The 26,888-nt window shown below is 42.3% G+C and overlaps 1 protein-coding gene across 5 annotated transcripts in view; it reads right to left on the reverse strand.

Moving 5' to 3' along the window:
* LOC134204733 (calbindin-32) overlaps positions 1 to 25,864 on the reverse strand; it is a 277,167-nt gene extending 251,303 nt beyond the window's left edge. For 2 of the 5 annotated variants that reach the window (XM_062679536.1, XM_062679532.1), the window contains exons 1-2: positions 25,662 to 25,864; positions 14,394 to 14,949 (exon numbers count right to left, since the gene is read on the reverse strand). The gene's annotated coding sequence lies outside the window, so the exon portion shown is untranslated. The remainder of the gene's footprint in view (positions 1 to 14,393; positions 14,950 to 25,661) is intronic. The other 3 variants (XM_062679534.1, XM_062679533.1, XM_062679535.1) reach the window with 3 other exon arrangements.
* Between the last annotated feature and the right edge of the window lie 1,024 nt (positions 25,865 to 26,888).

Consider the following 26,888-nt stretch of genomic DNA (forward strand, 5'->3'; position numbering starts at 1 on the left):
GCAAATTCTTCAATTACAGCCTAATCAACGTTTACGCACCGACAAACGATAAATCCGACGACGTGAAGGACACGTTTTATGAATGTCTTGATAAAGCCTATGGAGAGTGCCCAAAGCATGACGTGAAGATTGTTATCGGAGACGCTAACGCTCAGGTCGGTAAAGAGGACTCTCATAATCGGTAGGGAGAGCCTTCACTCCGCTACCAATGACAACGGCCTACGGCTAGTAAACTTCGCTGCTACCAGAGGGATGGCCATCAGCAGCACCAACTTTGCACGAAAGAATATCCGAAAGCACACCTGGAGACACCCAAATGGTGAAACTTGCAACCAGATAGACCATGTTCTGGTGGATGGGCGCCATTTTTCGAACCCACCGCAGGAAGAAAAAAGAGTACGAAGAACAAGTTATTAGTGAGGCGCAGGAAAAAAATGGAGCAGAACGATATGCGGAGGTTTTTTGAGTCTGTCAATGGCGTGCGGAGAAAGACAGCGCCATCTCCCGTCATGTGCAACGACCAACAAGGGAATTTGCTGACAGATAAAACCGAAGTGGCTGCCAGGTGGAAGCAACACTTCGATACTTTGTTGAATAGTGGAAGTGACGGTGCATCGGTGAACAGAATAAATATTAGCGACGATGGACAAGCTGTGGAGTCACCTACACTAGATGAGGTTAAAAAAGCTGTTAAAGAGCTGAAAAACAATAAGGCTGCGGGGTAGGACCAGCTCCCGGCTGAACTTCTCAAACATGGTAGTGATCAGCTTTATGAAGTTCTGCACCATATGATGTCGAAAATATGGGTAGACGAGGAAATGCCTGCTAGCTGGTTGGACGGCCTCATTTGCCCTCTCTTTAAGAAAGGGCACAGACTGGAGTGCGCCAATTACCGAGGAATAACCCTCCTGTACGCCGAATACAACATTATGTCCCGTATTCTGTTCAACAGATTGAGACCGCTTGAAGAGTCCTTCGTCGGCGAATACCAAGCAGGTTTTCGTGAGGGCCGATCAACGACGGATCAAATGTTTACCCTGAGACAAATCCTTGATAAATTCCGGGAGTACAACTTGCAGACACATCATCTGTTTATTGATTTCAAGGCGGCGTACGATTCAGTGAAACGGAATGAATTATGGCAAATTATGCCTGAACATGGTTTTCCGGCGAAACTGATACGGCTGATTCGTATAACGTTGGACGGATCGAAATCAAGTGTAAGGGTTGCGGATGAAATATCGACGTCATTTGTTACCTTAGATGGATTAAAGCAGGGTGATGCACTCTCGAATCTACTGTTCAATATAGCGCTCGAGGGAGCGATTAGGAGAGCTGGCGTGCAAAGAAGCGGTACCATTATCACAAGATCGCATATGCTCCTGGGTTTTGCGGATGATATCGATATTATCGAATTTGATCGCCATGCCGTGAAAGAGGCTTTTGTGCCTTTTAAGAGGGAGACAGCGAGGATTGGACTCACGATCAATACCAGCAAAACGAAGAATATGGTCCCTGGCAATCAACGTGGGTTCATTAGTGGTGGTTGCAGTGAAATGGTGCTGCATGGTAAAAAATTTGAAGTGGTGGAAGAATTTGTGTATCTTGGAACATTCGTGACGTGCGATAATTATGTTACTCGCGAGGTGAAAAGGCGTATTGCAGCTGCAAACAGGGCTCATACGGACTTCGTAACCAGCTTAAGTCCCGTAGTCTGCAAACGAAAACAAAACTCGCGCTGTATACTACTCTGATTCTTCCGGTGGCTTTATACGGCCATGAAACATGGACGTTAATGGAGGCTGATCGGAGAGCTTTCGGAGTGTTTGAGCATAAGGACAATACTCGGCGGTAAACAAGAGAACGGTATCTGGCGGCGTCGCATGAATCACGAATTGTACCAGGTATATAAAGGGCTGGATATTGTTAAGCTTATAGAACACGGCAGACTACGGTGGGCTGGTCACGTTGTTCGTATGCCGGAAGAACATCAAGCGAAGATAATATTTAGTAGAGAACCCGGAAGAGGCCGTAGGCTTCGTGGAAGGCCGCGTACACGATGGCTTTTTGCAGTTGAAGAGGACCTGAGGGCGCTCAATGTTCAGGGCGACTGGAAGCGATTGGCCCAGGATCCAGTCCAGTGGAGAAAGATACTCCATTCGGCGTAGGTTCATCGAAGAGCTGTAGCCCATCAAGTATCAAGTAAGTAAGAAACCTCTGAACGAATTCCCAAAGAAACTTTCACCTCCTGAAAAATTTCCGACATTCTCAGATTACACCAAGAATTCCTTCGGACATTCCTTCAAGACTCCCTTAAAAAACTCTTTCAGGGACTCACTCGAAAAATCCTTCGGAAATTAATCTTAAAAAACAACAGTCGTCGAAGCGCATGTGCTGTGGAGTCTGGGTTCCATTTCCGCCTTGGTAAGGGGAAAACGTTTCGCAAATCGGTACATTCTCCTCCTCTCTCCTCAAATGCTAAATGTTAAGTGTTCAGTCGGTGTGACCATTGGACGAAGACGGTGATCCTGTCTTTTAAAAATACCTAAACGGCAAAAAATAAATACTAAAAGAAAAACTCCGCCTAATAAATCAGAAATTTTCCCCAAAAAAATAGGAAATTGCCAATAAACGATCATCTGATCAATAAATAAATATAAATTTTCCACAAAAATCCATAAACAAATAATAATTTTCCACTAAACAAAAATAAATTAGTACATTTAAAAACAAAAATTGCATTTATAAAAGGAGAGATTTCCATGAAGGAAACAAAATATTCCACGGGAAAAAATTCAAAATTTCCATAAATAAATCAATCTTAGCAATAAGCAATTACAAAATTTTCCACTAAATAAATATTTTTTCCACAAAAAATCAAAAACTATCAATGAAAAAATCAAAAAGAGCAATAAATATGAAATATAATAAATATGAAAATTTCCATAAAGAAATAAAAAAAAGAAATGAAACTGAGCATTTTTCCATAGACAACTTTTATCATGGAAAACTTTATCAATTTTATTGATTTTTGTATTTTTTGTATGGATTTTTTTATTTATGTATTGCCCGCAAAAGTTCTCAAGAAGTCTAGCTCATTTTTGAAGCACTTATCTTCCACTTATTTGGTCGCAAGAGGTTGCATTCGGCGGGGAACCCTGTCTCATTGTTCCCTATTGAAAGTAGGCCAGCTCAGACAATGGACTCAAAAGTTATGGCCAAAATGCATTTTCTTTAGTCAAAAACAAGTGAAAAAGTTTAGCTCACTTTTAATGAACTTATCTCTAATCGATTTGCTCACAACAACTTGCATTCGATTATCCCATCGTTTCCTGTTGAAAATTAGCCGAATCGGACAATGGGCTCAGAAGTTATGGCCAAAATACATTTTCTTTGGGCGAAGACGAGTGAATTGTTCTAGCTCACTTTTTCGGCGCTTATCCTTAACCGATTGACTCGCAAAACGTGGCGTTCGACGGAGAATCTCGTCCCATTGCTATCTATTGAGAACTAGGCTGACGGGATCAGAAGCTATGGTTAAAATACATTTTTACGCAAAAAGGCATGGAAAGTCTCTCCAACTTTGCAATCAGATTCCATCAACCTACTTGTTCGCAACGATTTGTGTTCGACAGTGAATCCCGTTCGGTTGTTTCCAATTGAAAATTGAGCTGTTCGGACTCTGCACAGCAAAAAAAATATTAATATCCCGTGACGTAACATTGGTCAATGTACTCAAAAAATCTATGTAATAGCCGATTTGATGTATTTTCACGTCTAATCGATGTAAAATTACACAACTGAACGTAAAATCTAGCGGACAAAATATTTTTTCAGTTACGCACAAAGTACGTAAAATTACCTCTATAAATCAGTAATTTATTACACATAAAATGATGCACATCATGTCAGTTGGAAAAGAAGGATAATATTACATACTCAGGTTGTTTATTATGTTAAATCAACGTGAAATTGCTGAACAATGCTGTGATCGCACTCAAAGCTGCAGCTCGAAACGAACTGTCAGTCAGAATAAATTTTCGCTTTGTTGTTGATAAGCAAACTTGTCGGTGCGTGGAGAAAAACTCTTTGTGCTAAACATGAAGTTTTAACAAAGTGCTGTTCGAGTTTTAATTAAATCGTGGAGTGTGAACAGTGCGGTATTCGACTATTTGATATTAAAATCCAGGATCCTGCACCACTTTGGTAATGCAGAGTAAATTGAATCATGGAGGTAAGCTTCCGATCGGCAATAAATTAATTTTAATTTTGAAATATACCCATACAATTAAATTTTATTGTTGCAGTGATCGCAGATTTATATCCACTGGTCATCGTGTCAGAGTTCAATTGTTGTTGGTGGTTTTGTCCGGAAGAGAAACATCGTAGACATGGTGCGTATAAACGGTTACAAGCGGAAAGATAGCTAATTTTGAACGCCCGGCGAAACGACGAAAAAGTGAACGACGAAAAGTGAGTGAAAAAAAAGTGAGCAGGGATGTTGAAAAAATTCAGAATGATGGGGAAAAAAATCAAATGAAGCACAGAAAAATTATAATCTTCTTCTTCTTCTGTTTACATTAAAATGAATTTCTGTCTGTTTGACCCTTATATTTAGACTCAAAAATTACTGAACCGATCGGTGTGAAATTTTCTACACAGTGGTTTTTCCGCAAAACTCAAGAGCTAATACCAAATGTAACATGTGGAGGTTTTCGATGACAAGAATTGTTTCTAGGGGACCCCTTCCCACTCTATATGGGGGGAGCCTCTCATTCAAATATAACAAATATTTCTGCATAATTCGACAGATAAACAAGCAAATGAGACCAAATTTGATATGTGAAGGTTTTTGAAGGGAAGATATGTTTCTTCTGATCGCATTGGCCGATTTCAAACAAATTTGGAACACACATTTTTTATCTTAGGGAGATGATGATGGGGGGTTAGGGATGTTTTTTGAAAAGGGGGGGGGGGGGGGGGGGAGGGGTATTGCTAAGTAATTGATCAACCCAGTGTACTTTCTGAACCTCATGGCCGATTTCAACCAAATTTGGAACACACATTCTTTATCTTAAGGAGACGGCGATGGGGGGTTAGGGATGCTTTTTGGAAAAGGGGGAGGGTGTGAACCAAATTTGTATCAAATATTGTCTGTCCTAAGAAAACGATTTTAGTGGATGTGGTTAGGTCATTTTAAAAGGGGGAGGGTGTGAGAAAGGGGTATTGTTTAGTTATCGATCAATTCAGTATAACTTCTCAACCCATTTACCGATGTCCACCAAATTTGGAACTCATATTCTCCGTCTAAGGAAGACCATATTACCATAACATCGGGTGAATTTTTCAGGCCAGTTTACACGTCCAGCACTTTTTTGGTTTTTGTTTTCGATTTTAAAATAGTTGAAGGCTTCAAAAAATATTAGTTTTTTGGGAAAGTTGACCTCAAATTAGCCAAAGAATCGACTGAGACAATAAAACGAGATTTAATTTTCGACGGGAAAAGTCAATTGTTACCCTTCATCGGAATCATAGTTTGCCCAGTGAAAAGCAATGATTAATGTGCTTCCTTCTGGATGATGGATGTGATTGCTTTTTCAAAAGTAGGCATTCGCTCGGAATAAGGCAATGGTGGGTGTGATCCCTTCTTTTAAAATATGCGTTTGCCCGGAATAAGGCATCGGTGGATGTTTTTCCTTTTTTAAAAATAGGCGTTTGCCCGTAATAAGGCAATTGTGGGTTTGTCCCTTCTTCAAAATCAGTCAATGTTTCCAAAAGTTTTCTTTTAATAAAATGATGAAGTATCAATAGGTAAACACTATTACCCTGTTGATCAATTGGTTTAAACATTTTCCTACTGTGAAATCAAATTGCGAACCAATCTGGAAATTCCGAGCAAGGCCGGGTACATAAAGCTAATTCCTCCACGAATTCCTTCGGAAGTTCCTCCAGGAATTCCTTCGGAAGTTCCTCCAGGAATTCCACCTGAAGTTCTTCCAGGAATTCCACCGGAAGTTCCTCCAGGAATTCCACCGGAAGTTCCTCCAGGAATTCCACCGGAAGTTCCTCCAGGAATTCCACCGGAAGTTCCTCCAGGAATTCCACCGGAAGTTCCTCCAGGAATTCCACCGGAAGTTCCTCCAGGAATTCCACTGGAAGTTCCTCCAGGAATTCCACCGGAAGTTCCTCCAGGAATTCCACCGGAAGTTCCTCCAGGAATTCCACCGGAAGTTCCTCCAGGAATTCCACCGGAAGTTCCTCCAGGAATTCCACCGGAAGTTCCTCCAGGAATTCCACCGGAAGTTCCTCCAGGAATTTCACCGGAAGTTCCTCCAGGAATTCCACCGGAAGTTCCTCCAGGAATTCCACCGGAAGTTCCTCCAGGAATTCCACCGGAAGTTCCTCCAGGAATTCCACCGGAAGTTCCTCCAGGAATTCCACCGGAAGTTCCTCCAGGAATTCCACCGGAAGTTCCTCCAGGAATTCTACCGGTAGTTCCTCCAGGAATTCCACCGGAAGTTCCTCCAGGAATTCCACCGGAAGTTCCTCCAGGAATTCCACTGGAAGTTCCTCCAGGAACTCCACTGGAAGTTCCTCCAGGAACTCCACTGGAAGTTCCTCCAGGAATTCCACCGGAAGTTCCTCCAGGAATTCCACCAGAAGTTCCTCCAGGAATTCCACCAGAAGTTCCTCCAGGAATTCTTACGGAAGTTCCTCCAGGAATTTTTACGGAAGTTCCTCCAGGAATTCCTACGGAAGTTCCTCCAGGAATTCCTACGGAAGTTCCTCCAGGAATTCCTACGGAAGTTCCTCCAGGAATTCCTACGGAAGTTCCTCCAGGAATTCCTACGGAAGTTCCTCCAGGAATTCCACCGGAAGTTCCTCCAGGAATTCCTATGGAAGTTCCTCCAGGAATTCCTACGGAAGTTCCTCCAGGAATTCCTACGGAAGTTCCTCCAGGAATTCCTACGGAAGTTCCTCCAGGAATTCCTACGGAAGTTCCTCCAGGAATTCCTACGGAAGTTCCTCCAGGAATTCCTACGGAAGTTCCTCCAGGAATTCCTACGGAAGTTCCTCCAGGAATTCCTACGGAAGTTCCTCCAGGAATTCCTACGGAAGTTCCTCCAGGAATTCCTACGGAAGTTCCTCCAGGAATTCCTACGGAAGTTCCTCCAGGAATTCCACCGGAAGTTCCTCCAGGAATTCCACCGGAAGTTCCTCCAGGAATTCCACCGGGAGTTCCTCCAGGAATTCCACCGGAAGTTCCTCCAGGAATTCCACCGGAAGTTCCTCCAGGAATTCCACCGGTAGTTCCTCCAGGAATTCCACCGGAAGTTCCTCCAGGAATTCCACCGGAAGTTCCTCCAGGAATTCCACCGGAAGTTCCTCCAGGAATTCCACCGGAAGTTCCTCCAGGAATTCCACCGGAAGTTCCTCCAGGAATTCCACCGGAAGTTCCTCCAGGAATTCCACCGGAAGTTCCTCCAGGAATTCCACCGGAAGTTCCTCCAGGAATTCCACCGGAAGTTTCTCCAGGAATTCCTTTGGAAGTTCCTCCAGCAATTCCACCGGAAGTTCCTCCAGGAATCCCCCAGGAAGTTACTTCAGGAATTCCACTGGAAGTTCCTCCAGGAATTGCACTGGAAGTTCCTCCAGGAATTGCACTGGAAGTTCCTCCAGGAATTGCACTGGAAGTTCCTCCAAGTATTCCAACGGAAGTTCCTCCAGGAATTCCAACGCAAGTTCCTCCAGGAATTTCAACAGAAGTTCCTCCAGCATTTCCACCGGAAGTTCCTCCAGCAATTCTACCGGAAGTTACTCCAGCAGTTCCACCGGAAGTTCCTCCAGCAATTCCACCAGAAGTTAATCCAGGAATTCCAACGGAAGTTCCTCCAGGAATTCCAACGGAAGTTCCTCCAGGAATTCCAAAGGAAGTTCCTCCATGAATTCCTCCGGTAGTTCCTCCATGAATTCCACCGGTAGTTCCTCCATGAATTCCACCGGAAGTTCCTCCAAGAATTCCAACGCAAGTTCCTCCAGGATTTCCACCGGAAGTTCCTCCAGGAACTCCACCGGAAGTTCCTCCAGAAACTCCATCGGAAGTTCCTCCAGTAATTCCACCAGGAAGTTTCTCCAGGAATTCCACCGGAAGTTCCTCCAGAATTCCACCGGAAGTTCCTCCCGGAATTCCTCCAGAAGTTCCTCCAGAAATTCCTCCAGAAGTTCCTCCAGGAATTCCACCGGAAGTTCCTCCAGGAATTCCACCGGAAGTTCCTCCAGAAATTCCACCGGAAGTTCCTCCAGGAATTCCACCGGAAGTTCCTCCAGGAATTCCACCGGAAGTTCCTCCAGGAATTCCACCGGAAGTTCCTCCAGGAATTCCACCGGAAGTTCCTCCAGGAATTCCACCGGAAGTTCCTCCAGGAATTCCACCGGAAGTTCCTCCAGGAATTCCACCGGAAGTTCCTCCAGGAATTCCACCGGAAGTTCCTCCAGGAATTCCGCTGCAGTTCCTCCAGGAATTCCACCGGAAGTTCCTCCAGGAATTCCACCGGAAGTTCCTCCAGGAATTCCACCGGAAGTTCCTCCAGGAATTCCACCGGGAGTTCCTCCAGGAATTCCACCGGAAGTTCCTCCAGGAATTCCACCGGAAGTTCCTCCAGGAATTCCACCGGTAGTTCCTCCAGGAATTCCACCGGAAGTTCCTCCAGGAATTCCACCGGAAGTTCCTCCAGGAATTCCACTGGAAGTTCCTCCAGGAACTCCACTGGAAGTTCCTCCAGGAACTCCACTGGAAGTTCCTCCAGGAATTCCACCGGAAGTTCCTCCAGGAATTCCACCGGAAGTTCCTCCAGGAATTCCACCAGAAGTTCCTCCAGGAATTCTTACGGAAGTTCCTCCAGGAATTCTTACGGAAGTTCCTCCAGGAATTCCTACGGAAGTTCCTCCAGGAATTCCTACGGAAGTTCCTCCAGGAATTCCACCGGAAGTTCCTCCAGGAATTCCTATGGAAGTTCCTCCTGGAATTCCTACGGAAGTTCCTCCAGGAATTCCTACGGAAGTTCCTCCAGGAATTCCTACGGAAGTTCCTCCAGGAATTCCTACGGAAGTTCCTCCAGGAATTCCTACGGAAGTTCCTCCAGGAATTCCTACGGAAGTTCCTCCAGGAATTCCTACGGAAGTTCCTCCAGGAATTCCTACGGAAGTTCCTCCAGGAATTCCTACGGAAGTTCCTCCAGGAATTCCTACGGAAGTTCCTCCAGGAATTCCTACGGAAGTTCCTCCAGGAATTCCTACGGAAGTTCCTCCAGGAATTCCTACGGAAGTTCCTCCAGGAATTCCTACGGAAGTTCCTCCAGGAATTCCTACGGAAGTTCCTCCAGGAATTCCTACGGAAGTTCCTCCAGGAATTCTTACGGAAGTTCCTCCAGGAATTCTTACGGAAGTTCCTCCAGGAATTCCTACGGAAGTTCCTCCAGGAATTCCTACGGAAGTTCCTCCAGGAATTCCTACGGAAGTTCCTCCAGGAATTCCTATGGAAGTTCCTCCAGGAATTCCTACGGAAGTTCCTCCAGGAATTCCTACGGAAGTTCCTCCAGGAATTCCTACGGAAGTTCCTCCAGGAATTCCTACGGAAGTTCCTCCAGGAATTCCTACGGAAGTTCCTCCAGGAATTCCTACGGAAGTTCCCCCAGGAATTCCTACGGAAGTTCCTCCAGGAATTCCTACGGAAGTTCCTCCAGGAATTCCTACGGAAGTTCCTCCAGGAATTCCTACGGAAGTTCCTCCAGGAATTCCTACGGAAGCTCCTCCAGGAATTCCTACGGAAGTTCCTCCAGGAATTCCTCCGGAAGTTCCTCCAGGAATTCCTCCGGAAGTTCCTCCAGGAATTCCTCCGGAAGTTCCTCAAGTAATTCTGCCGGAAGTTCCTATAGGGAATCCTTCGACAGTTTCTCTAGAAATTACTCCAGGAGTTGCTCTTAGAATTCCTCCGGAAGTTCCTCTAGAAATTCCTCCGGAAGTTCCTCTAGGAATTCCTCCGGAAGTTCCTCTAGGAATTCCTCCGGAAGTTCCTCTAGGAATTCCTCCGGAAGTTCCTCTAGGAATTCCTCCGGAAGTTCCTCTAGGAATTCCTCCGGAAGTTCCTCTAGGAATTTCTAAGGAAGTTCCTCCAGAAATTCCTCCGGAAGTTCCTCCAGGAATTCCTCCGGAAGTTCTTCCAGGAATTCCTCCGGAAGTTCTTCCAGGAATTCCTCCGGAAGTTCTTCCAGGAATTCCTCCGGAAGTTCTTCCAGGAATTCCTCCGGAAGTTCTTCCAGGAATTCCTCCGGAAGTTCCTCAAGTAATTCTGCCGGAAGTTCCTATAGGGATTCCTTCGACAGTTTCTCTAGGAATTACTCCAGGAGTTGCTCTTAGAATTCCTCCGGAAGTTCCTCTAGGAATTTCTAAGGAAGTTCCTTCAAGAATCCCTCCGGAAGTTCCTCTAGGAATTTCTCCTGAAATTCCTCCGGAAGTTCCTCTAGAGATTCCTCCAAAAGTTCCTTTGAAAATTCCTCCGGGAGTTTCTCTATGACTCCCTTCGGAAACTTTGCTAATTATTCTTTAGGAAATTTCTCTGTTTCTCCGGGAATCCATCCGAAAGTTTCTCCGGAAGTTCCTCCGAGAGTTTCTCCATAAGTTCCTCCGGAAGATTCTCCGGAAATTCCTCCGGACGTTCCTCAGGGAATTCATCCGGAAGTTCCTCAGGGAATTCCTCCGGAAGTTCCTCCTGGATTCCTTCTAAAGTTCCTTCTGGGATTCCTTCGGGAATTCCTCTGGAAGTTTTCTTAGGGATTCCTTCGAAAGTTCCTCTAGGAATTCCTCCAGAAGTTCCTCTATGAATTCCTCCAGAAGTTCCCTTTTTAATTTCTTCGGAAGTTCCTCTAGGGATTCCTCCGAAAATTGCTCTAGGGATTCCTCCGAAAGTTCTTCTAGGAATTCCTCCAGAAGTTCCTCTAGGGATTCATCCAAAAGTTTCTATAGGAATTCCTCCAGAAGTTTCTCTAGGAATTCCCCGAGAAGTTTCTCGAAGAATTCCTCCGGAATTTCCTTCAAGATTTTCTCCGGAAGTTCCTCTAGGGATTCATCCGAAAGTTTCACTAGAAATTCCTCCAGAAGTTCCTCTAGGAATTCCTCCGGAAGTTTTTCTAGGCATTCCTTCAAGAGTTCCTCCGGTAGTTCCTCTAGGGATTCCTCTGGAAGTTCCTCTAGGAATTCCTCCAGAAGTTCCTTTAGGAATTCCTCCGGTAGTTCTTCCAGAAATTCTACCTGAAGTTCCTCCAGGAATTCCACCGAAAGTTCCTCTAGGGATTCCTCTCGAAGTTCCTCTAGGTATTCCTCCGGAAGTTCCTCTTAGAATTCGTCCGGTAGTTCCTCCAAGAGTTCCTCCGGAAGTTTCTCCAGGAATTCCCCCTGAAGTTCCTCCAAGAATTCCTCCGCAAATTCCTCCAGGAATTCCTTCGCAAATTTCTCGGAGGAATTTCCGAAGGTACTTCCGGAGGAATTCCCGACAAAGCTTCCGGAGGAATTTCAGGAGCAACTTCCGGAGAAATTCCGGAGAATGCATAGAGAAACTTATAGAGGAATTTCCGGAGGAATTTTCGGAGGATTTCCCACAGGAACTTCCGGAGGAATTCCTAGAGGAACTTCCGCAGGCATTTCCGGAGGACCTTTCGAAAGAATTTCCGGAGAAACTTGCAGAGGAATTTCCAGAGGAATTCTCAAAGGAATTTCCAGAGGAACTTCTGGAAGATTCTTCGGAGGAATTTCCGAAGGAACTTCCGGAGGTATCTCTAGAGGAGCTTCCGGAGGCATTCACAGGGGAAATTCCAAAGGAATTCGCAGAGAAACTTCTGGAAGAATTCCCGGAGGAACTTTCACAGATATTCCCGGAGGAACTATCGGAGAAACTTCCGGAGGAGTTCCCGGAGAAACTTTAAGAGGAATTTCCCTAGCAATTCCAATGCATTAAATAAATTCATGCCGGTTCACACGGCTGCGCCGCTGCCTCAAAATGATCTATTACACCGGCGCCGATAAAATTTCAGCCGACGCAAAAATTAAAAATTTCAAGTTAAAAATTTAAAATTTATTGTTAGAAACTAAAGATTACAATTTCGAAATTTAATATTTAAAATTGAAATCAGGGAAAACCCTGAATTAAAGACTAGCAAATCTAAGCTGAAAATCATAATTCGAGTATGTATAAGTATCTATATTGTCAGTTTTAGAAACGAAAAAATGCTTCAAAAATTAATAAAATGTAAAATTGTTTTAACTGAAAGAATATTTTTGCGCATTATTTACAAATTCCGAATCCCCCCAACCCGGCTGCCAAAAGCGGGATTCATCCTGTCCGGTTTTTACGTCGCTTTTTCAATTACATCAAAAATATTACGTCTAACATGAATTACGTGTTTCTAGTTTGAGGAGGAAATATCAAGTACGTCAACTTTTTGTTACGCTATACAGATGTAATAAAACATCATATTTACGACGGCGATGATGTGCATCAAATTTGATGTGATATTACTTTTTATTTTTTACTGTGTGGGCTCGGAAGTTTTAGCCAATATACATTTTTAATAGGCCCGGAGACTACTTTTTATTCATAAAATGCACTTATTTTTGGGAACGAAGAGTTCTTAACTTGTTTACTCACGTTTAAAATACGCCAGACTTAAGTAGACCGTTCACTTAGTGTGGATGTTGGATGTAAGAATAGCGGAAATAATATTCAAAAGAGAACCGGATAGAGGGTGGCGATTTTGTGGAAGGCCAAGAACACGCTGGCAGCACGCGGTGGAATCAGACCTGGGGACCTACACGTTCGGGGAAACTGGAGGAACATCGCCCAAGACCGACAATTATGGAGCTCTACAATACGCCCGGCATAGGTGTATCGACGCTGTAGCCAACCAGGGCTGGTATAAATATTTGTTTTGGCGTTTAAGGTTAAGAGTTAAGAGAAAACAACCGAATCCTTGCAAATATGCTATTCGTATGGTTTATAACACATTGAGTTAATGGAAATCATGTAATTTGCTATCCTTTTACCCGTAATGCTGGGTAGACACCTTTACGTGGTGTGTTACGGGGCAAGATCTATCACGGTTACATTGCCAGCTACAGGCCAATCCTGACCCAACGAATACCTTCCTCATTATCCAACTCCGTGGTACTTATGAGGGTGTCGCTAAGTCGGTGGCCTCTCGTTAAGTAAGTACTACATCAACACTTCCTTCCTCTCCCTAGTTACGGTGAAGATGGGCGTGGCCAGGAGTAGTAATCCTCATGCCTTCGTTATTTTTGTTAAAGACTGGAATCAAGGACCACTCCCCTTCTTGATTTCTGATAGCATTCTAGATAAGGATCTCAAAAGTAAAACATGAGTATCACTAGTGTCCAATCTACGAATTACACCGTAACAATGCTAATGCTAATGCTATCATGTAATTTGCTATCCTTTGTTCAGGGCAAAGACTTTTCAATAGAATTATTGCAGGTAGTATTATTTGTAAGAGAATTCGAAAAAAAAATCGAAGAGAATCTCTTGCGACATTCGCCGTTATTTCAGTCACAGCTCACATTGTCCAAATAGTTGATTGGGCATAAAGAATATTAATTATCGCTAGCTTATGAGATTGGTGATCCAATTATAATCCATGTTTGTGCGGATTTCATTATCAAAACATGATAGCAATTATTTTTCACCCGCGAAAATTTCATAAATCGAACCGAGAATCGAAAAAAAACACATCTCCAGCATGAAGTTAACGCAACTATTCCCTATACTAAGTGAGAACCAATGGATATGAAACTTGGACCATGCCTGAAGAAGACTTACAAACACTCGGCGTATTCGAGATACATGTGCTTAGAACTATCTCTGGCGGTGTGCAAGAAGACGCTGTGTGGCAGCAAAGGATAAGGTAGCTAAAGCCGGAAGAGTACGATGGGCAGGGCATGGATGGTGTTCGTTTCCGATTCGACAGGCACAAGAAGACGTGGAGTGCAGCGAGCGAGGTGTCCTGAACAGGTACAGAACGACTTGGCGAGCGTGGGACGCAATCACGGATGGAGAGATGTGGCCTCGACTCGTGTATTGTGGCGTTAAATCGATGATTCAGTATTATATGTTTAGATGTAAGCTAAATAAATAATAATACGTAAGAACCTTTCTACTATTGTATCAAGCAATTAAATTGCCAAGCTCGCTAAGGGTGAAATATTTTCCGAAAAATCCTCAAACGAAAATAGCAATCGTTATAATTTGAAATTTATGCACGAGAGTGTTCCACCCTACTGTTTACCGGCCCAGCCCTCATCAATAATCTATATTTACCTGAGCTTACCTTATTCTCTTTTCCGATTTGCTTTGCCTGCGTCGCGTTGGATTACGCGTAGATCCGCTAACACCAATGTTCGTCTGTGTTATATGCTTGATTCGTCCTTGCTTAATAAAATGTGTATTTTCCTTCTTCGTATTGTTTCCCCCACAGACAGATATGGAAAACACCGGTAATAAACCACACGCGAGCACCGTCTAGAGACGACGACAACTAACACAAAACGCGAACGCGTGCCCCACTAGCTGGGCAGAGAAGGGAAAACAAACCAGGCGGAAAACCGAAAACAGAAAGGTGAGACAGGTATGCAACGGTGTTTGATTTCGATTTTCCTCTGTTTTTCCTTGGCTCTTCCCGCTGTGCGGACTCCACCACCGGCGCCGTGGGGTGTTATTCTACTAGGATTTTCTCTTCTTTCTTTCAATAATATTACCACTTACACGCACTTTGGGAAGCTTTTTCCGATGAAGCACTAACACCAACAGTCCGAGTTTTACTGTAGCTTGGATGGTTCGACCTAGGTGGCGATACACTTGGGAAAGGAGTTTTCTACAGCAGGTACCTATTTTGGTTGCGTACATGAAAAGAGAAAAAATATGAAATATTACTTATTGTGTTTTGCCAACAAAGGTAGAAATGGAGAAAATAATAAACCTGTTTATTATTGTATAGAGATTGATTCTCCTTCCCTTTCCCCTTCCCTTTCCCACACAAGGCGCGGTCAGGTGAGACCCCTAAAAAGACCTGAAGATGGATAAAGTTGGAGTACGTATTATCCCATTTAATTCCACAGCTTGAGTGTAATTTTAACAGATAAGAATTTCTACCTCAACAGTAAGACCGTCTTCAGTATCTCGTACTTTACACGACTTAGATTCGAGTCGAGTCAAGTACGATACATAAAAGACAGCCATACTGTTGAGATCGAAATACGTAGGTATCTTAGTAGAGTTACAATCGAAGGCTGGAATTAAATGGCATAGTATGAACTCATTTTATTACAAGTGAAGATATTCCACTAAAAGCTCAAAATAATTTGCTTATCACAGGTCCTACACCAAAAAACAAATGTGACATTCTTTGCATTCAGCGTTTTATTTTATCAAATTCCGCATGCAAATCGATCAGAAAATGGTATACTTGTTATGCCAGTTTATTGTATTGAGTCGATTTATTTGGTTTTGATCAATACATCTAAACGACTCTCTCTCCTCCAGCAACAAGTACACCCATTTTTTTACACGGTTTGGTTTTAGTCGATTGAGACCTTTAGCGTCAATGAAAAAACGAGTAAACCCCACCAAAAAATTCATAATAAATCAAAGAAATTTCAGGTGGTGCTTACAAAGCTGTGAAAGTTCAGGTTTTCTAGGAAATTAATCAACTTCAAAAGTGTGAAAAAACATGGGTGTAAATGAGTCGTGTACAGCAATATAGGTAATCCTCACAATCTTCTCGATTCAGTTTAGCATGGTGATGATATCCCTGTAGCCATCTCTTTGAGATAATAATATTATTTACTATTATCATATTATGATAATTATTACTTTTACAGAAAGTAGATCGTGTATTATGATGATTTGAGTCACTGTTTCTCTCATCTTATATATAGTCCAGATGACTTGCGGGTCAATCGAGAAGCACCCGCCAATTTTTTTGGAACTTTGTTAAGATTGTCGAAGGCATGAAAATCGTGAGAAATGTAAGAAAATCGTCAGATTCTCAGTTGAGCTACAAGTACTTATCTGGCAGAGAATAAAGGAAGATGTTCATCTCTCTCTAGGCTCTAGATGGGCAGTTGTACGAGATTTCAAAGTAAACCACCATAGCATTCAAGGTTGTCAATCCGAAACCAAATCAGACGAAGGACTACTGGAGGCTATAAAGCAGTACTTCTCCTTGGCAAGCCTAGGAATTAGTAAACCACCCAAACTACTGCTATCGAACGACGATCAAGGGGGAAACCGGCTACAAACACTAATCCGATATTTACGGTACTGAAGACATCCGTGAAATGTATCATCAAGTCTGATGAGGTCAGAGGACCAACACTGCCAACGTTTTCTGTGGAAGGAGTCGGAAACCGACACAAGTCCCAGTACGTATGTGATGCAGGTAATGTCATTCGGAGCGTGCTGTTCTCCTAGTACCGCACAGTACGTAAAAACATCCATGCGAAACAGTTTGAGACCGAATATCCAGACACCGTTCATGAAACCTTCCCCTCGGATATGTTACCTTGCCGCGGTGGGTCGGCTTACGCCATTAGCACTGAGATGGCAACCAAAGACATATCCTGTCGTGGTTGTATCACATGTTGACTATTTTTGTTTGGTGCCGCGTTACATATCTGGCATTGACGCATTAATTTACGGCATTTGCATGTGATCCAACGGACATCGTGTCTTGGAGCCTTGAATGGTAGTGCAGTCAGGCAAAGGCCTTTTCATCAGTGATAATGATGTGAGTTCTCTTCTTTTCGGCAATACTTTTCTGATGTGTTCCCTGTGACGCTGAGTCGTAGCCACGCTTCCATTTAGCTAGCTAGGCATTTATTGAAAAACAAAGTATTCAAGATATTCGTAGGAAATCGACTGCTGGATTCACTGAGTAGAAGTTTCTTCAAAACTAGGAACGTGGTGCCAGTTTTATTTTGTTATGCCTCACTTCGAAGAGCAATAATAAAAAATACCACACATTATAATGATGGTATATGAACAATCTTATAACGGCTTCATTCTCGATAATTTTTACAAACAGATAGGCAATAGGCGTGATGAAGCTTTAGTTTGCCACCGAAAAGTGAATCCTATGCCTGACCTTGATTAGAACTTAATAGATTATCACCGTAATTAATCAAAGATAAAGCTATTTGTTAGAACAGTTTAAAGTAATAGGCAAGCTTGGCAAAAAAAAATTATAATAGAGCAAACTAAATTCTTTAACAGTTTCCACTTTTACACGATATATCTTACATTGAGTTTGTAGTGTCGACACAGCTCAAGAACATTGACGAAACAATGACTTAGGTAAACAAAGTGATTTTACGAACGCATAACCTACACTCAGAGCAAACAAAGTCCATTAATTTTCATTCTGCATAAATAAAAGTTAAAAAATAGAACACTAATTCGCAATATTTTGTTTTATATTTTCAATGTGGTCACAAAAAGCTAACACATTAAATAACTTATAATTGTACTATATGACTAAGTGGCCTTCAAACCACATCAGATGCTTCTAAGGCAAAAAAAAGACATTGCATTTTAAACATTGCTTTTAATAACTAGAAAAACGTTGTATTAGAAATCTTGAAATTATCATTTTAGCCTTTGATCATTGACTAGTTTGCATTCAATTACATTTTGCATTAGTGTCGAGTCGATTCCAAATCCGAACCTCACTTCACCCCATCCTTATCCTACCCCATGGCGTTCAAGTGGTCTGCACGGACTCTTCTGCCATTACCCTCTCTATTATCGGCTTTAGATTGACTTGCGCTCTCATTGCCCCACCAAAAACGCTGCAAAATGAAAATGAAAATGAATATCCAGACGCCGTTCATGCAATCGTTCATCAGCATTACGTTGACTATATGCTGATCAGCGTTGAGACAGAGAAGGAAGCAATACAGCTGGCGGTTGACGTAAAGAACATTCATCGATCTGGAGGTTTTGAAATGCGGAACTGGGTCTCCAACTCACCGGCAGTGGTTGCTGCACTAGAAGGAGATGTCCCTCAATCCGGAGCTAGGGAAATGAGCATGAGCATTGGAGAGGCCGACGGCACCGAAAAGGTTCTCGGAATGTGGTGGGACACTACTACAGACGTATAAGTTGTCCGCCCGCCACGACGCCGATCTGTTATCTGGAGATATGCGGCCAACAAAACGCGAAGTCCTTCGGACGCTAATGATGGGTTTTGGTCCTATCGGCTTCATCAGCCACTTTCTAATGTTCCTCCGAAGTCTTCTACAAGATATTTGGAGAGCGTCCGTTGACTGGGATGAACAGATCCATGATTCACATTTCAAAAAATGGCTTACCATGTTGCGGGTTCCCCCCAAAGTGTCCGATATGAAGAAGATGTTATCGAACCCGTACATCAACAGCAGAAAGTAGAATTCAAATGCACACCTTCGTAGATGCTAGCGAGAACGGGTTCGCAGCGGTCGTATACTTTCGATTTCAGGCAGGGAAAACCGTGGAATGCACATTAGATGGTGCGAAATGTAGAGCAGCTCCGCTCAAATTCCTGTCGATACCACGATCCGAGCTTCAAGCCGCCATTACCGGGGTACGATTAGCAGAGACAATACTGCAGTAGGGTGGTTCAAAAAATCGATTTCGAGCGCTCATCTGATTCTGTATCATGTTCTGAGTGTCCTCTGAAAATTTGAGCTTATTTGGATTAAAACTGATTTAGCACAAGCCATTCCAAGTTTGCATGCAAATGAGTATGGGGAAATTCATTTTTTCATTATACTGATAATGACGCTTCCTCATTAAGCGCAGGTTAAAAAAAACCTACGTAGCTAACAGTAATACTCAAGAGCTTTCACTCAGCGAAAACCGCATCTTAACCAATCGTTCCAATAGTAATCGTTCCAAATTAGTAATCGAATTAATTCTATACAGTGGTTTTCTGGAGCTAATTGCGTAACTCCTCAGCGCTGTAGTGACCCTCTCACATGGGACGAGCTTATTAAGGCCGAAAGCTACCTGTACCAAATAGCTTAGCGGCACTCGTGTAGAGAAGAGTTTCCGATCATGTCCATGAACCATCAAGAATTGGCAAGCAACAATGTTCCCGAAAGCAGTCCATGTTTCCGACTGTGTCCATTCATGGATGAAACAGGAGTTTTAAGAATACGCGGACGATCTAACGCATGTCGATTCATCAGTATCAGCGTCGTTAACCCGTGATATTTCCTCGGGAATACAGCATTACCAAACTCAACGTGCTGGATATCCACCAAGAGGCTTGCCGAGTTGTATAAACGTACAGCTCGTGCTGAAAAAACTAGCACGAACTACTATTTACATCACGTGCCGTAAAAGGGAGTCGGCTTAGGTGTCGCAGGGATCATCTTTACGTTGTCAGACAGCTTTCAGAACAATTCAGCGGCGACGGCGATGCTGGTAGCATCATCAGATAGGTACCCAGTAGCTGTCCTCAGGAACCTGATATTTGGGATATCAACAGACATCGGCCACAGATTTGCGAACATCGCAGTCTTTTTTTTCCGTGTAGGAATAACAAATTTTAAGCAAACGATTCGATAAGCTACACTATTGTTCTTGTATGTCTATGACAGTTATCGCCCGGTACATAATCCCTTTAATCGTTCTCAGGTGTGGCAGAAGTTAACGTGATGTCTTCAGGGGTTCTTTTTCGGTTGTTAGACGTTGCGTATTCAACATTCCCCTCTTCAATGCACCGAAGATCCGTCTGAGCTGCATTTCTGCTAACGCCAACGTCAAGTACTGCTAGCTTAACTGCTGGTCGTTCGTATATCCCAGTAGCCATCTGCACAGTTGCCCGTCTGACTTGACCGTCCGATGTTATCTTGGTGGAAATTACTCGCCCTCTGGGTCAGGAATTTCGGGGCAATCTTCGGTCGATAATTACCACGATATCGTTGATGTCGATCGGCTTCACCTTCGAAAACCACTTCGCTCTGCGACTCAAGGAAGGAAGCAGTCGTATAGCCACAGTTTCCAGAACTGATTTGCCATGGCCTGTGAAAGGCGTCAATTCAATTTCAACGAAGTAGAAAGGCCATTAGAGGGTTCAATTAGGAAATGGTTTGGAGTCAACACTGGAGATTGGTCATCATCCAGAGGAATTTCAGTGAGAGGTCGAGAGTTCACGATGAATTCTACTTCTACTAGCATACTTTTTAGCATCTCATCGGTTGGCAAACAACTTGACCGTAGTTTGTCAAGGTTCAGTTTGACTGTACGAATGAGTCTTTCCCATGCTGCCAAAATCTGGAAAAGTGACGTAACAGCCATTTTACAACATGCATGTTTTCCATTTTTCTGTTAAAAAGCTCGATGAGTAGTACTCGTTAACACCATTTTTGGAAAATGGCGTAAACGCCACTTTTTCAGTTTACGGCAGCATGGTCCGCCCATATGAGGAGACAACGGGGGATTGAAGTTCCACGTCGTCTGGGGTATAACAAATTCCGACATTAAGTTCTTTGCTGGCTGCCACGAAATTTGTTCCTCTGTCGCTGTATATTTCGACTCCCCTCCTAGCGATAACGTTGCGTAGCGCCATGATACAAGAGTCAGCTGTGAGTGAGTGACTTCTAAATAGACAGCGCGCGTGGTCAAGCAGGTGATTAAAACGCCCCAGCGTTTTTCCATTCGGCAACTGACTGATACCGTAATTGTTCCGAAGTAATTCACCCCCATGTGGCTGAATGGTCGACTGTATGCTGCAAGGCGCGCCGGTGGTCACTCATCATAGGTGGTTGTGGACAAGCTCGAAGATTTTTGCAGACTTGGCAACTGTTTCGTACCGATTTATAGATATCCTTTAGACGACGGATGTAATAGTGTGGTTTTAGCTCATTAATGATGGTCTGGTGATTCTGATGCAGGAATTCTTGGTGGATATCCAGCACGTTGAGTTTGGTAATGCTGTGTTCCCGAGGAAATATCACGGGTTAACGACGCTGTTACTGATGAATCGACATGCGTTAGATCGTCCGCGTATTCTTAAAACTCCTGTTTCATCCATGAATGGACACAGTCGGAAACATGGACTGCTTTCGGGAACATTGTTGCTTGCCAATTCTTGATGTGTCATAAGACGAGTTTATACAATCCCATTGAATTCCACCACTTAATTGTATCTTGACAGATACGTATTTCGACCTCAACAGTAAGGCCGTCTTCAGTGTCTCGTACTTGACTCGACTTAGTCGAAATGTAGTCATGTAACCACTATTCTGATGTCGCTTTTTCATCATAGCACCCAAATGATTGTTATAATGGTTGTTATGCAACCCATTTGTATTGCATAATGATCATTAAAGCTCCAATTTCGTTGGTATGGAAAATTAGACCGTTTTATCACTCAAACACGAACTATAAACCAGGTATTATGATCAGGAATGGCAAAAATTTATGAGAAGGCACTCTTAGATTTCCAAATAACTAAATAGTTGCTTTGCATCTTCTGGAAATGCAACAATCATTTCACTCCAGGTCGTCCAAGGATCCCTGAAATACGGACACAATAGGCCTCTATTTAAGATAATTGAAAAACATTTAATGAACATTAAATAATTAGACTCCTATTACTCGGAATCCCTAGAACATGGAACATGCATTCAGTTCATAACCAATTCGGTGCAAATGATCACTAAGAGCATGTTGCATTTCTAAAAGCAGCAAAAAGTTCTTTCGTTACGCACGTTGACTTCAAGGCCTGTACTCCAATTCTTGAAGTTCTTGGATGGCGTGGAATGGAGCATGAATTTAATTCATATACAGTTTGGTTCAAATGATCTTTAAGAGAATGTATGCAGAACCCGCTCTCCTTGAATAAAGAGATCTGTATTCGTTTTTAATATAATGCTTAATATATTAAATATATAATAATAAAAATAGAAATTTAATTTTTTTTTTCACTGGTTGTTGGCATTCCGGTATATAGCCACCTGCACTAAAGAAAGTATGCTGACAAGCTGACGAACTAGACTGGTCAGCTCTATTCCATAGACGGATATTCATCAACGCATGTCCTGTTGTTTGTTCTACGCGATCTTGGTAGGTAAATCCACGATCTGCAACCGGCTTTGGATACTCTAGAATGAGAGATGCACGACACCAATATGGACTAGTTGCTGCAATACCAGAAAGAAGGCACTTCAGAGGATTCAAAATAAAATTTTGAAAATGATTCTGAAGTTGCCTCCGTGGTATAGTACCAATGAACTTCATAGAATTTATAATATTGAGACATTGCAACTAATGTCCAACAAAATAATTTCCAATTTTAGACAAAAATCGTTGCAATCTTCTTTTGCAACGATTAGCTCCTTGTACCCTTAGTATAAATTAAGTTAGGTTTAGTTTAAGTTAAAAACATTGTAATTCCTACATGGTTCAATTCAACCAGAGAAAAAATCCTAACTGCCAGAGGCAATTGAAATGTATTAATAATAACTAAAAAGTAACATAGCAAATAAAGATGATAGTGTTAAGAAACGGAACACCAAGTCTAAGAGATGAATGCATGTATTAGATAATAAGCAAATAAAATTAGTAAAAAAAAAGGAATGCATGACAATCCTTGGTAGATGGAAACTCCGAAGACCTTGACGAGCTCTTGGTTTGGATTCGGATGCCCATTAATCTCGAGACTAGGGCCAGAGATACGTGCCGCCCATTGCACACATGCTCGAGGACACTTTTCCGGTCGACATGGTGAAACTGACCGAAGAGGCCCAGCGATGAACTGCACTAACCACTGCTTGAGTTTAGAGACACGTCCGCGCCGTTTCCGTCTCCGACGACCACAAGATGGATGCCATCCGCGTAGACGAAGACGTATGCAGATGGTCTTAGGGAGGCCGTTGAGGACCCCATTTTTGGCAACCATAAACAGAATCATCGCTAGAAAAGATTCGTGCGGCACTCCAATCTCCTCTGGTAGGTCCCGGAGGCAGGCAGAGCTGCCGATAAAGACCAGGTGAGTCCATGTACGGTTAAACGTCTTCGAAAGTTCAAGTGAAAATAAATCGACATGTTTCCCTTGGTCGAAGGCGATACATCTCTTAATGTGGCGAAAATTAGTTTCATACTCCGGGGAGAAGGCGTGTTGGCGGAATCAAATCTTCCGTCAGACTCAAGATTTTTACGTAGCTTAAGCTTAACCAACCTCGCGATGGCCTGTGCGGTATTCAGTAGTGTCATGGGAGGAGATACTGTTTTTAGACATCAGATTGGCGTGACTGAACTGCCATTTGTCACAAAAAGAATGTAGGAGCGGTGATAATTATGTACCACTTGCGTTGCGGTGGTTAGAAAGGAAAAGTGCGCTGTAGATGTCAGGGTGGATAAGAGCTGAATTGGAACCAATGCTGCGTAGCATCTGTGGTTGAGTGCAGATGGAAGATATAAGCAATTTTCGATGAATACGAAGGGCTATTCCAAAGCCTATTTTAAATAAATCACATTCATTGAAAAAAGTAGTCATGCTTCAAAGGCCATGCTTATCTAATCGGTCGACTTAGAATCATTATTGAAAAAAGGAGTCACCTATCTGCCTTAATGCAAGAAAACGCGTTCTTCAAAAGATGGAGTCATCTACTATTTAGCATTCATAACATACAAAAATTATTTTAAGATTTTAGTGAAATGCATTTATGTCATTAGACGAGTTTGTACAATTGCATTTAAGTCCACTACTTTATTGTACCTTTGACAAATACGTATTTCGACCTCAACAGTAAGGTCGTCTTCAGTGTACTTGACTTCATTACATGTTCAATCTCAAAAGCTTTTTTTTTTTCTTCAAGGCTTTTTTGCAACCTTATTGCGGCAATGAGTTCTTAGCCCAACATCATCGTAGTTGAAATTCGAACGCACTTCCACAGATATTAACATTTATTTACGATGCCTTGTTCATATGCCTATATTTTACATATATCAAACAGAGGCATTATTCAATATTCTACACCCAACCAGCGGATGGCAGATTTTAATACAGTTCTGCATAAGAACCTTACAGAAACTGTATAATAATTGGGATATACAATTTCGGAAGATTTTAATACAATTGTTGTATTGGAATAATACAAATTTGAATTATTTTAATACAATATTTGTATAAAAAGCTTACAGAATTGTATATGCCCAGATTTTATACAATAATTGTTAGATTTGTTTTTTGGGTGTATGACCAGAGAAGTCGAATATCCAACCCAAAGGATTCCCTTGACCGAACCGGAAATCACTCCCACAACATTGGCATCAATCAGTCAAATTAAGTCTTGAAATGGTTTCGTCTGACTATAGACTTGAGTTCAATACCATTTTGAAACTTTTAGTCCCCATATGATATAACACCGTAAAAAATTGAAAATCTTCACAGCCAGATGGAAAAGTTAACGATATTACGCCCTAGCGACGCTAAGCTATGAACTACCACGCGCCTCCACACCCACTGTTTATATGTACCTAAATACTTATCTACGTTAATTGGTAATAATTTTCAGTTAGTAGTTTTATGGCACACGTATGAAATAGACTGACCCAGCTACTACTCGTGAAGAAAAAAATGTAAAATTTTGCGAGTTTTGGGTGAAAATGAAATATGAAATGAAATATTCAGCTATACCCGTTGTTCATAAGCAGATGCACTTGATTTGAAGTTTCTATGGAAGATCTCTACCAGAGAACACACCACTGTCAGTCTTTCTTTCCAAAAATCATGACTCCATGCCCGCAAAAAGTAACTAGTAATCAATTGCGAATTGGTTTTTAATATTTGAATAATATTTTTCTATATAAAATCCCAAAGTTTTCAACTTTCTTCTCCAGAATATAATTTCTACCACTTAGATACAACCCTTCGAAAATGAATCCGATCATTGTGTGGGTCAGAAAATTATTACATTAATTCAATTAAATACACCTTCCAAAAACAAATAAGTTTCAGCATGTAGGCACACCTTCCCACAATCATCCTTCGTCTATCACAATTCGAACATTGAACTGAGAAGGCAAAGCAATATAAAAGCCGGATTAGAAGTCGGTGGTGATTGAAACGACGGATTTTTCCCCTTCATCCTTCACTATTCACCATTCTCACCACGCACTCGGATTATTCGTCTCAAGAGTTTTTTTTTTTCTCTTGTTCATGCTTTTCACATGACACATTCACAAGCACTACTGATGGAGACAAACAGAATCACTCCCACCAAGTGGGCGCTGGAAAACACTTGTTGTCAATCGCATCGGTCTCAGCCTTTTTCCACGAACCATCCTTTGATTGGAAACAGCTCGCCAAGAATAGAAAAAAAAACCTCAATCACTCAAACATATCTTTGAATTCTGGAATCCAAACATTACCAATTCAACCCGCTTCAAACTATGCAAACAATCATAGGAAATTGAAAGGATATGCACCATTGTCCAGCACGAAGTAAATAAAAATGTATGCTTGTTTCCTTTCTTCAACGTATTGGTCAAGCAAATTGGACTTCCACTCAAAAGCATGTTCCACTCAATGAAAGAACGATCAACTCACTTTGTCTAGTAACGGCACCGACACCGGATCCACTTGAGACCCCTTCTGAATATCAGCTTCTATTGCACTAACAACTATTGCACCGTTTATAACACCCAAAAATGAAACTACCAATTTCCACACTACCAGAAAGAATCACGGCACCGAACGGGGAAAGCGAATTTTCCGTCCTAACTGCTCAAAGTCAGCGCTCGGTATGTGGCGATTCGGTCGTCGGCGACGATTCAAATAGGAAACCGAGGTCCTCCGCGCGCTGTCCTTTTGAGTGGTTCGCTCGCTCACGTGCTCGCCTCATTGGTAGCTTTCGGGTCGGCTTTTCTCTCTGCGGATTTGTTTAATGGACTTGTGGCACGGAGGGAAATTCGTCACATCGTCACCACGGAAGGGGAAAATGCTCCATGGGTGATGCGCAGCCGGGCATCAGATTCATTCATAACTTTGATATCGCATCCAAACGGTGTGGAAAAATATGCAGTTGAACCGCAAAATAGTCCTTTTTAGGTTGCAGATCATATTACAACAGTCAAATTGGTTGTACAATGTTTATCATAGCATTCATTTGAGCCTCCTTTTTGCATGAACCCTTCTAAACGTTTTGCTAGCTCATTGCCTATGACAATTAACTTTTAGCGAATTCCAATCTTTTTTAAAATGTGGACCGTGTAGGTGTCCTTCTTGTTCGCAAAGAACGTCAACATTGCAGGACACTATTGAGGATGATTGAGTAGAGAGGTTTGAAAGTACTGCTGAATGAGCACTTTGTTTAGTCAACGATTAAAGCGACGGATGTTTTGGAACGCTGCTGTGTTTCAGAGAATTGTCGGTTGGTATGACATGTTCACTTACTTTCAGCTTTTTATTAAATAATTCGCATCTGTCGCATCTTAATGACTGTGCCACTGTGCCAGAAATTCAAATCATAATACGCTACTGCACTAGTTAAAACCATGATTAAATACCCTTTGTAACCAACCTTCACCGTATGGTCTTCCATATATAAGAAAATTATTAGGCTCTTTTAGTGGAATGTCTTCTTGTCATAAGACGGAATGGAATAAAACTAAACTCGTCTTATAACAGGCTTCTATACACGTTTTGACTAAAGAACATATGTTCTTGTGGAGAAGTCCAATCTTTCTTTGTATTTTTTTTATTTTTCTATTCCAATTTCGCATTTTCCATTTCTACTTCAATTGTAAAAAAAAAATAAACAAAAAGGTGATTATT

Source organism: Armigeres subalbatus, unplaced genomic scaffold, assembly GCF_024139115.2.
Source record: "Armigeres subalbatus isolate Guangzhou_Male unplaced genomic scaffold, GZ_Asu_2 Contig857, whole genome shotgun sequence".
NCBI lineage: Eukaryota > Metazoa > Arthropoda > Insecta > Diptera > Culicidae > Armigeres > Armigeres subalbatus.